The 15,738-nt window shown below is 43.2% G+C and overlaps 1 protein-coding gene across 6 annotated transcripts in view; it reads left to right on the top strand.

Moving 5' to 3' along the window:
* The first annotated feature begins 6,139 nt into the window (after positions 1 to 6,139).
* LOC144480563 (uncharacterized) overlaps positions 6,140 to 15,738 on the top strand; it is a 140,326-nt gene continuing 130,727 nt past the window's right edge. For 2 of the 6 annotated variants that reach the window (XM_078200153.1, XM_078200172.1), the window contains exon 1: positions 6,140 to 6,315. The gene's annotated coding sequence lies outside the window, so the exon portion shown is untranslated. Of the gene's footprint in view, positions 6,316 to 9,671; positions 9,756 to 15,738 lie in introns of those variants that run through there. The other 4 variants (XM_078200191.1, XM_078200200.1, XM_078200208.1 and 1 more) reach the window with 3 other exon arrangements.

Here is a 15,738-nt window from a genome sequence, read left to right as displayed (position 1 = left end):
AGGGTCCCCTGTGGTACGCTGCTGGACACCGGCCTCTACTACTATCCTTTGAGTCATATCACTAAGCCAGTTTCTGATCTCTCTCACTAAGTTTCCCTGAATTCCATGTGCTTTAACCTTCTCACTCAGTCTCCCATGTGAGACCTTGTCAAAAGCTTTGCTAAAATCCACATGAACTACATCAACTGCACTTCCCTCATCCGCACATTTGATCATATTTTTGAAGCATTCTAACAATTTTGTGTGCATGACTTCCCTCTGACAAAGCCATGCTGACTACAACAAATTAACTCATGCCTTTCCAAGTGGACATTAATTTTCTCCTTTAGAATTTTCGCCAATAGTTTCCCTACCACTGACCTGAGATTCACTGGTCTGTAATTTCATGGTTCATCTCTACCACCCTTCTTGAAAAGTGGAACCACATTCGCTGTCCTCCAGTCCTCTGGCTTTTCCCCCATGGCCAGAGAGGAATTAAAATTTGTGTCAGAGCCCCTGCAATTTCTTGCCTCGCCTCCCACAGCAACCTGGGATACAATTCATCCAGGGTGGGAGATTTGTCCATTTTTAAGCACATCAGAGCCTCCAATACCTCCCCATTTCCTATGTCAAACTGTGAAAGTTCCTCACAGTCCCTATTCTTGAATTCTGTAACTACGTTCCCCTTTTCCTGAGTGAAGACCAATGAGAAATATTCAGTTAACACCCTTCCAATGTCCTGCGACTTCACACACAGATTGTCCCGTTGGTTCCTAATGGGCCCTACTCATTCCCTGGTTAACCTCTTCCCTTTAACATATTCATAAAATATCTTGGGATTCTGCCTAATCCTGTTCACAAGTCCTTTCTCATGACCCATTTCTGCTCTTCTAATTGGTTTCTTAAGTTCAAAGAACAAAACAATGCACAGCGCAGGAACAGGCCCTTCAGCCCTCCAAGCCTGTGCTGATCATGATGCCCTAACTTAAAGAAAAACATTCTGCCCTAACTCAGTCCATATCCCTTTATTTCCTTCCCATTCATGTACCCATCCAGATGCCTCTTAAATGTTGCTAATGTGCCTGCTTCCACCACCTCCTCTGGCAGCGCATTCCAGGCACCCACCACTCTCTGCGCAAAATATTTCTCCCGCGCACATCTCCCCTTGTTCCTTCTAACACTTTCTATATTCGTCTAGGGCTGCAGCTAAATTGCACCCTTTAGACTTGCTAAAAGCCTTTCTCTTCTTTCTCATCCAGTCCTGAATTGTCCGAGACATCCAGGGTACCCTGAACTTATTGCTCCTACATTACCCCCTATAGAGAACATGTTGGGCCTGTACTCTCCTCAGTTCCTTTTTGAATGCTCCCCACTGCTCTGTTGTAAACCTACCTGCAAGCAGCTGTTCCCAGTCAATTTTGGCGAGATCCTGCCTTATTTTAATAAAATCTGCCTTCCCCCAATTCAAAGCTGTCTTTTGCAGACCATCTCTCTCATTGTCCATAACAAATCTAAACCGTACTTTGTTGTGTTTGCTATTGCTAAAATGCTCCCACACTACCACATTGAACACTTGTCTGGCCTCATTCCCCAGAACCACATCCAGCACTGCGCCATCCCTTGTTGGACCTTCTACATATTGATACAAAAAACTCCCCTGAATACATTTGAAGTAATCGGCCCCCTCTAAACTCTTTACATTCTGACTATCCCAATTTATGTTGGGAAAGTTGAAATCACCTCGTATAATTACCCAATTCTTATTCTTATGCGCCTCGGTAAGTTGTCTACATATCTACTCCTCCATTTCCCACTGACTCTTTTGGGTTCTATAATACATTCCCAGTTATGTGGCTGCACTATTTAACATTCCTATGTTCTATCCACAATGCCTCATTTGAAGAATCTTCCAAGATATCATCTCTCCTTATTGCAGTAATTGACTCCTTAATTATAGTACCACACCACCTCCCTTTTTACACCCTCCTCTGTCTCGCCTAGAGATCCTCGACTCTGGAATATTGAGTTGCCAGTCCTGCCTTTCCCTCAACCATGTTTCTGTGATGGCAACCATATCACACTTCCATGTGCCAATCCACACCTTTAACTCATCAATCTAACCTATTACACTCCTAGCATTAAAGTAAAGACTGCCCAGCCTTGCCTTATTCTCTTGACACTCAACATAGCTGAACTCAATCTAACTTCCTTCCTTTACTGTAGCATCATGTGTCTTTACTTTACCAAGCACCAGACATACCTAAAAATGAGATGTCAACCTGGTGAAGCTACCAACCAGGATTACTTGCATGCCAAACAGCAAAAACAGCAAGTGATAGACAGAATGAAGCGACCCACAACAAATGGATCAGATTTAAGCACTGCAGTCCTGCCATATCCAGTCGTAAATGGTGGTGGACAAGTAAACAACTCACTGGAGGAGGAGGCTCCACAAATATCCCATCCTCAATGATGGAGGAACCCAGCACAACAGTGCAAAAGATAAGACTGAAGTATTCGCAGCAATCTTCAGCCCGAAGTACCAAGTGGATGATCCATCTCGGCCTCCTCCAGTGGTCCCCGGCATCTCAGATGCCACTCTCCAGCCAATTCGATTCACTCCACGTGATATCAAGGAACAGTTGGAGGCACGGGATACTGCAAAGGCAATGGGCCCTGATAACATTCTGGCAATAGTACTGAAGACTTATGCTCCAGAACTTGCCGTTCGCTTAGCCAAGCTCTTCCAGTACAGTTACAACACTGGCATCTACCTAACAATGTGGAAAATTGCCCACATTGTACTCAAAAAGCAGGACAAATCCAACTCAGCCAATTACCACCCAATCAGTCCATCTCGATCATCAGTAAAGTGATGGAAGGGGTCATCAACAGTGCTGTCAAGCAACATCTGTTCAGCAATAACCTGCTCAGTGACGCCCAGTTTGGGTTTCGCCAGGGTCACTCAGCTCCTGACCTCATTACAACCTTGGTTCAAACATGGACAAAAGAGCTGAATTCCAGAGTTGAGGTGAGAGTGAGAGCCCTTGACATCAAGGCCACATTTGACTCAGTGTGGCATCAAGGAGCTTTGGTGAAATTGAAATCAATGGGTATCAGGAGCAAACTCTCTGCTGGTTGGAGTCATACCTGGTACACAGGAAGATGGTTGGGGTTGTGGAAGGTCAGTTATCCCAGCTCCAGGACATCTCTGCAGGAGTCCCTCAGGATAGTGTCCTAGGCCCAACCATCTTCAGCTGCTTCATTAATGACCTTCCCTCCATCATAAGGTCAGAAGTGGGGATGTTCGCCGATGATTGCACAATGTTCAGCACCATTCGCGACTCCTCAGATACTGAAGCAGCCCATGTTCAAATGCAACAAGATTTGGACAATATCCAGGCTCGGGCTGACAAGTGGCAGTAACATTCGCACCACACAAATACCAGGCAATGACCATCACCAATAAGAGACACTCTAAGCACCACTCCTTGACATTCAATGGTGTAACCATCACTGAATCCCCCACTGTCACCATCCTTGGGGTTACCATTGACCAGAAACCCAACTGGACTCACCACATAAAGACAGTGGCTACAAGAGCAGGTCAGAGGCTAGGAATACTGCGGTGAGTAACTCACCTCCTGACTCTCCAGAGCCTATCCATCATCTACAAGGCACAGGTCAGGAGTGTGATGGAATACTCCCCACTTGCCTGGATAGGCGCAGCTCCAACAACACTCAAGAAGCTCAACACCATCCAGGACAAAGCAGCCCACTTGATTGGCACCACATCTACAAACATTCAATCCCTCCACCACCGACGCTGAGTAGCAGCAATGTGTACCACCTCCAAGATGTACTGCAGCAATTCACCAAAGGTGACAGCACCTTCCAAACTCACTATTTTCTTTAGTGACCACTTCTATCTAGAAGGACAAGGGCAGCAGATAAATGGGAACACCACCACCTACAAGTTCCCCTCCAAGCCACTCACCATCCTGACTTGGAAATATATTGCCATTCCTTCCCTGTCGCTGGGTTAAAATCCTGGAATTCCCCCCCTAACGGCATTGTGGGTCAACCCACAGCGCGTGGACGGCAGCGATTCAAGAAAGCAAACAATGTGGAAACTATTCTGAAAATATTTCTAACAATACCTGTCACAAAAGTTTCTGAGGAACTTGTTTTTGCTGTATTGAAACGGATTCAAAATTATTTGCAAAGTGCAATGGGTCAGGAACACAAGTTGCGCGATATTGATGGTTGAAAGTGTCTTCGCATGATTTTACCTATGATGATGTAATTGATGTTTTTGTGAAGTAAAGTGTAGAAACAAAGCTCTATAAATTGGTACTCCAACAAAGGATAAAGCAAGAAAATCTTAAAAATCAGCCCCTCCTGCATAGTCTTCTGTTTAATTGCTGTTTTTCAAAATGGACCATTACTGAACTGGTAGAATGGCTGCAGCTGGTCCTCTGCTGATAGTTCTAATCACCATCGCTCTCAAGACTGGCCTTTGGAAAGTCCAGTAAGAAGTCTCACAACACCAGGTTAAAGTCCAACAGGTTTATTTGGTAGCAAATACCATAAGCTTTTGGAGCACTGCCCCTTCGTCAGATGGAGTGAAAATCTGTTTTCACTCCATCTGACAAAGGGGCAGCGCTCCGAAAGCTTATGGTATTTGCTACCAAATAAACCTGTTGGACTTTAACCTGGTGTTGTGAGACTTCTTACTGTGCTTACCCCAGTCCAACGCCGGCATCTCCACATCATGACTACTTTGGAAAGTCTCCAGGATAAAGAACCAAATCCTGCAGAAAGAGTGACTGATATTGAACTGGGACTCACTGGGCACTCCACTCACAAGAATTTACCGCAATAACTTTTATGATTTTGTGAGAGGAAGTAAGGAATTTAATTTTTGAAACTAAATGAGACTCTGAAATATACTGAATGGCAGCAAATGCATCTTATTGATTGGAGTTACTGGACTGGCTCATTCTGTCTGCATTGGCCTGTGCTGCAGTCATATCATTGGCTGATTTTTCCCTCGTTGCTCGCCTCAAGACTCACAGATCACAATATTAACCATATTTACCCTCATTCTGCAAGAAGTAAGCTTGGATTTCAATTCAACGATTATTCATGCAGATGTGTATTTACAAGTGAAAAACTGATTAATTTGTGTATTTTTGTGGCTTCCACCTTTGTGTTCTGGGTGAGGGTAGGTGGGATGGGAGAGGGCACGAGTTTGGGTTGGGGGGAGGGGGGAATGGCCCAGAAATGAATGTGAGTACAGGGCCCCATGAATTTTAAATCTGTCTCTGTATGTGTGAGAATCCAGTGCACACAGTTCCGCTGTGACAGGAGCTGATCTATATCAACACACACCGGGTGCTTGGTACAATTCTCTTCAAGAGGACCAGGCCAGGGTCCCTAACCAGGAAATATTGAACTAATGTGTCACACAAGTGGAGTAACACTGGCTGGAGTTGAAATAACATTCTTTCCTAAAGCTGCAACAGAGCTTCTACCTGATTGTAAACTGGAAACAGCAATTTCATTGGTCAGTGAATATTCAAGATCAGTTGGATTCTGGTGAGTTTATTTTTTATTGACAGTTAATGATTTTTATCCCTTTAATAGAATATTTTCTTTAGTGACAGGAGCGGCACTTTTTCAGCAAATATTGCAGAGGGCGCCAAAGAACTTCAGTTCAGAGGAGCGATTTATTCATCAAATCTATGGCCAGGATTTTACAGCAATTGTTAATGTAACAGCAGAAATTGCTCCTTCCTCCGAATACCTTGGCAACTTAATTGAGAAAAGATCAATTTCTCTTCCCGGCGCTGCCACAATTCCATGTTTAAATACAATGTTTAAAAAAAACCCTCAATCGGCAACACATTTATTCCAGTAAAAGACAGATTTCAGTCCCAGGATTAATAACAGAGGATTTATTCAGCAACATTAACATTTCAGGGATTAACCTAAAGGGTGTATATTTGTAAAAGAAACAAAACTGCGTTTATCGCAGCGTTGCCAAATCTTTAATTAAACATGATTGGAATATCTGAAAGCTGACTATTTGGAATTTGGAAGCGTTTAAAGGGCACGTGATGTAGGTCCCTGTGTCCAAATTGCTCACAGCGCCATCAGAGTCAGGAGATTATTTTACAAATGGGCTAAGGTTGATTCGGTTCCTGCCCACACTCGCAGGCGAAATGCAGCAATAGAGGAGCCAGCTCCGTGTAAATCCCCCACTCCTCCTCCCATTTCACAGGAGATAGAAGCAGCTTCAGATCTGTCAGCGCAGGGGCGATCGCAGTAACGGTAAGAGCCGGAGCCTGTCTTTCTCCAGACACAGATGCACCGATCCTTGCATCTGTCCCTGAAATGGGAAAGATTAGGATCTGTTGGAGCGATGGGAGCCAGCAACATTTTTAAAAACCGAAGCGGCCGCTTGTATGATTAGAAATGAAGGCAGTGTGTTTGAGGGGGGAGTGGGTGCGTTTTCCAGGCTTGTGCTTTGCAGTTTCAGATTATTAGACATTATTACAACAAGCTGCTCTTTTTGTAGAAAGCTTTACTGAGGTGATGTGATCTGGAAGCGTCAATTCAACAAGTCTTATCCATTTAACTCAGAAAGCTGTCGCCAATGTGAGGAAGGAGCCACCATATCCAGTATATGTTCCATTCGTGAAATTGACCTAGCGACAAAAAGGGCGACAGTTCTGTGGAAATGACAATTTCATAGTGACAGCATTCCCCGCTTGCAAATTGCTGAGGTTTATGTTTAAAAGTAGTTAATCCCAGTATCTGAAGCTTTCTATATTTTATATCCAAGAACCATTCATTGTTTTAGGTACCAGATGCAATTTTGTGATTGTCAATACTCGTAAAGCAAAAGAATTACTGTTCAGGAAATGACTTTTACTTGTGGTTTTATGACTGCTATGAAGGAATTTACTGTAAATGATTCGCATCTTTCAGGTCGAGCACATCTGGAAACGTTGTACTGATGTTCTGTCTTGATGCCCACGGGGAAAGGTGCACAGACCATCTGAGTTTGGGGAAAATGCATATTGTAATGAAATTATCTGAAATTCTGCACGGGAATTTGGTATAAATGTGGAAATTTAGGATCCAGTGTTTTTTTCTCCGTAAGGATTTCCGCAGTTTTCGGTAGATTATATTTTGCAGCAAATTTGGTTCCTGTGAGAGAGATTGCTATTGAGTAATTTATTTCCTTTGTTTCCCTTGACGCATGCGCTTTACTGCAGGGTGGGGAACCAAAGCATCTCCATAAATCATTCTGACATTTGTGTCCAGTCAGTGGGACAATAGAAATTGTTACCGGATTAAATTCCATCATTCCCGCCTCTGTATGAAACCACACATCTTACTGGTCTGTGGCTTAAACGTTTTTCTTCCTAATTCAATAAACCTAAATGTGATCTACAATCAGAAAAATAAGCCTGTAAGAATGATCAAGAAAAAAATGTCAAAGCCGCAAGACTTCAACACAGACAAGCCTGGAGATGTAGTCTGGCACTAGCTGAGAATTCCAGAGTGCTTCAGGGAAGGGTTTGGCTGCAAATTTACTGCAGCCACTGTTTGAAACCATGTTAAAGCAAAGCTCACTTGTCACTACTGTTTTTAAGCTATTGTGTGTAGATCTCCATCTAGAAAGAATGCAAATCCAAAAATATGGATCCCAAAAGATGCTTTTTGATTTTAGTGCTACAAATCTGGTTAGACTAAAAAAGACATTGCAGATGGAGGAAGCTGCCGTCTTACGTGTTTCTTCCACTACCTGCCCTGCTTTGTCAAAGTGACACGTTTTATTATCCGCCAATCATTTTAAAGCTGGACACGAATTAACTGAACATCCTCTTGGCAAATTTCAACTGGTTATAACTGTAAATATCGACCATCGTCAAAAAGGGCAGAGGGAAGGCGAATACAATGTTTGCATTGAATGTGATCTCCAAATTATGCTTCAATGCTGATGTGGCATTTTTGCAAATTGAATTATTATTTTGCATAAAAAATAAACTTTGCGAGGACATTCCTTTAAAATCTCAAGCATTCAGCCCTATTTTCATTGATATATTGGTTAGCTCAAATGGCTGCATCCTCACTTTATTCCTCCTCCAACCTTGCAATGTTAGATGGAAAGAAATGACAGGAACATTTTTTAAAATCCTTGGCTAAATTCTCTGAAGAAACTAGATTGCTCCCCTGTGACAATTCTGTCATGTTTTGACTGCATATTAGTGTAGGAACTAATGCAGTTGTCAATAATATTTGTTGCCTAATATAGTTTTGAGACATGTTTTGCATGGTGTATTATCAGAACATAAGAATTAGAAGCAGGCATAGGCAATTTCATTCCTGGAATCTGTTTCATTATTCAGTTTTAATACAATCTGCATCTTAACACCGTGGGTGGCACAGTGGTTAGCACTGCTGCCTCACAGCGCCAGAGACCAAGGTTCAATTGCACCTCTGGTGACTGTCTTGTGCAGTTTGCACATTCTCCCCGTGTCTGCATGGATTTCCTCTGGGTGCTCCAGTTTCCTCACAGTCCAAAGATGCGTGAGTTAAGTTGATTTGCCATGCTAAATTGACTCTGAGTGTCAGGGGGATTATCAGTGCAAATAAGTGCGGTTATGGGAATAGGGCCTGTAGGCTTGATGGGCTGAATGGCCTCTTCCTGCACTGTAGGTATTATATGATTCATATTATATATGAACTTATTATGATGACCAGCTCATCAAATTATTTTTATGATGATTTTGAAATATTGCAAAAGTTTATCATTGTTCACTAGAGAACAGGTAGCATGATTCCATGTCTTAGAACAAAGAGCAATACAGCACAGGAACAGGCTCTTCGGCCCTCCAAGCCTGCGCCAATCACGTTGTCCTACCTAGACCAACAACCTATATCCTTCTGTTCCCCACCTGTTCATGTGTCTATCTAGATAAGTCTTAAATATCACTAACGTATCTGCCTCAACCATCTCACTTGGCAGTGCATTCCAGACCCCCACCACCCTCTGTGTAAAAAGATTTCCCCCCTTACCTTGAACTTGTGCTTCCTTGTGATTGTCATTTCTGCCCTGGGAAAAGCTTCCAACTGTTCATTGTCCAACTGTATTGTGCAAATGCTTTTAGAATGGGCAAAGCCTGCTATTGAACTTTTCTAAAATCTCCAGCATGGCCTTTTAACTAATCACTAATAAAACTTCATAACATTAATGAATATTTCTTCAAACTGTTTCAAATCTCTGCTAAAATCTGGCTGCTAAAGTATCTCCATGTTGGACAGAGTGCTTAATACGTTTTGTAGTAATGGCATTTAAACATTCTTGTAAAGAGCACAATTACCCTCTCGCCGAGTAGAACCCCCAGGATGTGGGTGAATTCTCCCCTATAACCTGACTTTCAAGTTAAATTGTTGTAGGTGAGCAAGAAATAGACAATGGTCTTGGGACACAAGCGAAATGTTGCTCCAATCACAAATAACACTTCTGAGTCATGCTTTAACCTGTCAAAAAAAATACAGCTTTGACTACTGATGGACTAAAGGAGCAAATAAAAAATTGCCATAAATTAATTAATCTACAAATATTTAAGAGCTAAACCCAATGACCCACATTTCATGCTTGTGTTCACATTAAGTAATGAAGAAACATCTAACTGAACACCACAGAACCAGGTGTTGGGGATGCCAAGAATGTTCTGAAGTCTACCTCAATGTCACCTGTAAGTGAAACTTTATTGACATATGCAACATTACCTGGCACAGTAAAGCTCAGCATAAAAGTATAAAACAGTTGCCCATCTGCATCTCCTGAATTTTTAAATTATTTTTGTCAATTAGCTGTAAGATCTAAATTAACCCAAAAGTTGTAATTTGTTTGCCCCCTTTCCATTCTCAGGGTTCTGTGTCTACAATCTTGGCTAAGGGCAGTGGCTGTTAATTTTAACTGTTTTTGAGTTAGTAGAATCAAACCAATCCATCAAGTACAACAATGGAGTGATGTTGCTGGCGACTCTCAATCCTTTGAAGAATCCAGAGCAGTGGGATGTTAATACTGAAATCAAACCTTCATCAGAATAGCTGTACCTCAGCAGAGTTTCTAATATACCAGAGTCAAATTCTACAAAATGCTTTTGTCAAAACACCTTTTAGACTGTCCTTTAGATTGCGTTGTCACCAGAAGTTCTGCCCTTTGTGTTTAGCAGTTCAAATGAATGGTTAATCATCACTGGCTGAAACCTATAACCTTCCAAATATTGGCTCAGTACAGTTTTTCAAACCAAGTTGTGCTGTGAGTGATATCCCAATCAAATTCATGAGAAACTAGCCCGGGTTACAGTTATTTACACTTGAATTCTACTGTTCAGCTGACAAACAGAAAAATCTAAATGTTGTAAATGAAGGAAATCAGCTTCATTTTTCAGACACTTTCCGTTCAGTCTCAGAAAACTTTGGTAATTGCTTAACTCCATGGTTTATTGCACTGCCTTAATTGAATTACTTTGCCTTATCTTCCTACAGCACTGGCAATTAACTGGTTAATAACAAGTTTGTTCAGAAGGTCGAGTAGCAATCAGCCTTTCTAAGTGCTGGTGGGATTTGAAATAAGCTGACAATTTTCCAGCAAAGCAAAGTGGTAGCAACTTCTGAACTACCTTAAGATCCATGAACTTTAAACACTAAAATAGGCATTCTTCAAAATAATAATATGGGCTCAAAGAATTCCCCATTCTGCTGTACTGCAGGACTGCCAAACAAAATTCCAAAGTTGAAAGGATTGCACAAAAGGAGCATTCCTTCCTGAGAGCTGCCAGATTGCGTTGACATTCCTCATAAAGTTATTAGCTTGCCTTTAACACCTACTGCAAATACATGTCAGGCTTATCTCCAAAACCTTCCAGTGTTTCCAATTGCTTGTTATCTTCACACATATACACGCACGCACACACACACACACACACACACACACACAAATAAGCATCTTGTTGCAAATAGATTACCGAACTTAGTTATGATGTGGAGATGCCGGCGTTGGACTGGGGTAGGCACAGTAAGAAGTCTCACAACACCAGGTTAAAGTCCAACAGGTTTATTTGATAGCACGAGCTTTCGGGGCACTGCTTCTTCATCAGTTGAGTGGGAGTTGGGTTCACAAACAAGGCATATATAGACACAAACTCAATTACAAGATAATGGTTGGAATGTGAATCTTAACAGGTAATCAAGTCTTTACAGGTACAGATAATGCGAGTGGAGAGAGGGTTAAATACAGGTTAAAGAGGTGTGAATTGTCTCAAGCCAGGACTGTTAGTGAGATTTTGCAAGCCTAGGCAAGTCGTGGGGGTTACAGATAGTGTGACATGAACCCAAGATCCCAGTTGAGGCTGTCCTCATGTGTGCAGAACTTGGCTATGTTTCTGCTCAGCAATTCTGCATTGTCTTTTGTTATGAAGGCAGCCTTGGAGAATGCTTACCCGAAGATCAGAGGTTGAATACCCTGGACTGCTGAAGTGTTCCCCTACAGGAATGGATCACTCCTGCCTGGTGATTGTCAAGCGGTGTCCATTCATCCATTGTCGTAGCGTCTGCATGTTATCGCCAAAGTACCATGTCTCGGGACATCCTTTCCTGCAGCGTATCAGGTAGACAACGTTCGCCGAGTCGCAAGAGTATGTACCGTGTACCTGGTGAATGGCGTTCTCATGTGAGATGTTGACATCTGTGTTGATGATCCGGCACGTCTTGCAGAGGTTGCTGTGGCAGGGTTGTGTGGTGTCGTGATCACTGTTCTCTTGAAGGCTACGTAGTTTGCTGCGTACAATGGTCTGTTTGAGGTTGCGTGGATGTTTGAAGGCAAGTAGTGGGGGTATGGGGATGGCCTTGGCGAGATGTTCGTCTTCATTGATGACATGTTGAAGGCTCCGGGGAAGATGTCGTAGCTTCTCTGCTCCGGGGAAGCACTGGACGACGAAATGTACTCCATCCGCCGTGTCGTGTGTTTGTCTTCTGAGGAGGTCAGTGCGGTCTTTCGCTGTGACGTGCTGGAATTGTCGATCGATGAGTCAAGCGCCATATCCTGTTCTTACAAGGCGTCTTTCAGTGTCTGTAGGTGTCTGTTGCAATCCTCCTCATCTGAACAGATCCTGTTGTATATCCTGTAATTGAGCTTGTGTCTATATATGCCCTGTTTGTGAATCCAACTCCCACTCACCTGATGAAAAGGCAGTGCTCCGAAAGCTCGTGCTACCAAATAAACCTGTTGGACTTTAACCTGGTGTTGTGAGACTTCTTACTGAACTTAATTCATTTTTATAAGTTGTTTATTAGATCACCTCAAAGCACCCCATTCAAAAAGATACACCCAGGTTAATAAAGATGGACTTCATTTAGTTCATTTAAAAATGTGTAATCAGCATCTTCTTATTTCTATTTTGCCATTCAAATGAACAGAAAATCCCTGTCAGATATCTATAATGTTTAAAAATATATTCTGAAATTAAGGTTGTTTCCAAAGTTTTAAAATACTGCATATACTTTACATATTTTTTCAGCATGAGTAAATGGGACTGGGATATTCTAGCTATTACTAAAACATGGCTAAGGGAGGGACAGGACTGGCAGCTCAGTGTTCCAGGGTACAGATGCTATAGGAAGGATAGAACAGGAAGTAAGAGAGGAGGGGAGTTGCGTTTTTGATTAGGGAGGACATCACGGCAGTACTGAGAGGGGATATTACTGAGGGTTCGCCCACTCAGTCTATATGGGTAGAACTGAGAAATAAGAAGGAAGAGATTTGATAGGATTGTACTATAGGCCCCCAAATAGTCGGTGGGAAATTGAGGAGCAAATATGTAAGGAGATTACAGATAGGAGATTTACAAGGATGTTGCCTGGATTGAGTGGCATGCCTTATGAGGATAGGCTGAGGGAGCTCGGTCTTTTCTCCTTGGAGAGACGAAGGATGAGAGGAGACCTAATAGAGGTGTATAAGATGTTGAGAGGCATAGATCGGGTGGACTCTCAGAGGCTTTTTCCCAGGGTGGAAATGTCTGCTACGAGAGGACACAGGTTTAGGGTGCTGGGGGGTAGGTACAGGGGAGATGTTAGGGGGAAGTTTTTCACACAGAGGGTGGTGGGCGAGTGGAATCAGCTGCCATCAGTGGTGGTGGAGGCGAACTCAATAGGGTCTTTTAAGAGACTCCTGGATGAGTACGTGGAGCGTAATAGGATGGAGGGTTATAGGTAAGTCTAGAAGGTAGGGATGTGTTCGGCACAACTTGTGGGCCGAAGGGCCTGTTTGTGCTGTAGTTTTTCTCTGTTTCTATGTTTCTATAGCTCCCAAGAAAAATAGGGTGGTAATAGTAGGGGACTTTAACTTTCCGAACATTTACTGGGACAGCCATAGCATTAGGGGCTTGGATGGAGAGAAATTTGTTGAGTGTATTCTGGAGGAATTTCTCATTCAGTATGTGGATGGCCCGACTAGAGAGGGGGCAAAACCTGACCTCTTCTTGGGAAATAAGGAAGGGCAGATGACAGAAGTGTTAGTGAGGGATCACTTTGGGACCAGTGACCATAATTCCATTAGTTTTAAGATAGCTATGGAGAATGATAGGTCTGGCCCAAAAGTTAAAATTCTAAATTGGGCCAAGGCCACTTTTGATGGTATTGGACAGGAACTTTCAAATGTTGATTGGGGGAGTCTCTTAGCAGGCCAAGGGGCGGATGGTAAGTGGGAGACTTTCAAAAGTTTGTTAACCAGGGTTCAGTGTAAGCACATACGTCTTAGAGTGAAGGGCAAGGCTGGTAGAAGTAGGGAACCCTGGATGACTCGGGATATTGAGGCCCTGGTCAAGAAGAAGAAGAGGCACATGACATGCATAGGCAGCTGGGTTCAAGTGAATCCCTTGAAGAATATAAAGAGTGTCAGAGTAGAGTTAAGAGAGAAATCAGCAGGTCAAAAAGGGAACACGAGTTTGCTTTGGCAGATAAGGCAAAGGAGAATCCAAAGAGCTTCTACAAATACATAAAAGGCAAAAGAGTAACTAGGGAGAGAATAGGGCCTCTTAAGGATCAACAAGGTCATCTATGTGAGGATCCACAAGAGATGGGTGAGATCCTAAATGAATATTTCTCTTCAGTATTTCCTGTTGAGAAAAGCATGGATGTTAGGGAACTTGGGGAAATAAATGGTGATGTCTTTAGGAGTGTACATATTACAGAGAAGGAGGTGCTGGAAGTCTTAAAGCGTATCAAGGTAGATAAATCGCCTGGAGTGATGAAGTATTTCCTTGGACATTGTGGGAGGCTAGGAAGGTAATTGCGGGTCTCATAGCAGAGAGATTTGAATCATCGACAGGCGCAGGTGAGGTGCCTGAAGATTGGAGGGTGGCAAATGTTGTGCCTTTGTCTAAGAACGGCTGCAGGGAAAAGCTTGGGAATTACAGGCCGGTGAACCTAATGTCTGTGGTGAGTAAGTTAGAACATAGAAGATAGAAAACCTACAGCACAAACAGGCCCTTCGGCCCACAAGTTGCGCCGGTCGTGTCCCTACCTACCTAGGCTTATAAATAGACTTACCTATAACCCTCAATCCTATTAAGTCCCATGTACTCATCCAGTAGTCTCTTAAAAGACCCTATCGAGTTTGCCTCCACCACCACTGACGGCAGCCTATGCCACTCACCTACCACCCTCTGAGTGAAAACCTACCCCTGACATCTCTGTACCTACTCCCCAGCACCTTAAACCTGTGTCCTCTCATAGCAACCATTTCAGCCCTGGGAAAAAGCCTCTGAGAATCCACCCGATCTATACCTCTCAACATCTTGTAAACCTCTATCAGGTCACCTCTCATCCTTCGTTTCTCCAAGGAGAAAAGACCGAGCTCCCTCAACCTATCCTCATAAGGCATGCCACCCAATCCAGGCAACATCTTTGTAAATCTCCTCTACACCCTTTCTATGGCTTCCACATGCTTTCTGTAATGAGGCGACCAGAACTGGCCACAGTACTCCAGGTGGGTCTGACAAGGCTTATAAAGGCTTATAAAGCTGCATCATTATCCCCCGACTCCTAAACTCAATCCCTTGATTGATGAAGGCCAGCACACCATACGCCTTCTTAACCACCTCCTCCACCTGCGAGGCCGATTTAAGAGTCCTATGGACCTGGACCCCAAGGTCCTTCTGATCCTCTACACTGCTAAGAGTCTTACCCTCGATATTATACTCCTTTATCCCATTTGACCTGCCAAAATGGACCACTACACATTTATCCGGGTTGAAGCCCATCTGCCACTTCTCCGCCCAGTCTTGCATCCTATCTGTGTCACTCTGCAGCTTCTGACATCCCTCCAAACTTTCCACAACACCACCAACCTTCGTGTCGTCAGCAAACTTGCCAACCCATCCCTGCACTTCCTCATCCAGGTCATTTATGTGGACATAAATGACCTGGATGAGGAAGTGGAGGGATGTTGTCAGAATGTATTCTGAGAGACAGAATCTGCAGGCATTTACAGAGGCAAGAACTGATTAGGGACAATCGACATGCCTTTGTGAGTGGAAAATCATGTCTCATGAATTTGATTGAGTTTTTTGAAGGGGGAAACAAGAAGGTAGATGAGGGCAGTGCAGTTGATGTTGTCCACATGGACTTTAGCAAGGCCTTTGACAAGGTACCACGTGGCAGGTTGTTGCATCA

The sequence above is a fragment of the Mustelus asterias genome, chromosome 2 (assembly GCF_964213995.1).
Source record: "Mustelus asterias chromosome 2, sMusAst1.hap1.1, whole genome shotgun sequence".
NCBI lineage: Eukaryota > Metazoa > Chordata > Chondrichthyes > Carcharhiniformes > Triakidae > Mustelus > Mustelus asterias.
This window is presented reverse-complemented; position numbering and strand designations above follow the sequence as displayed.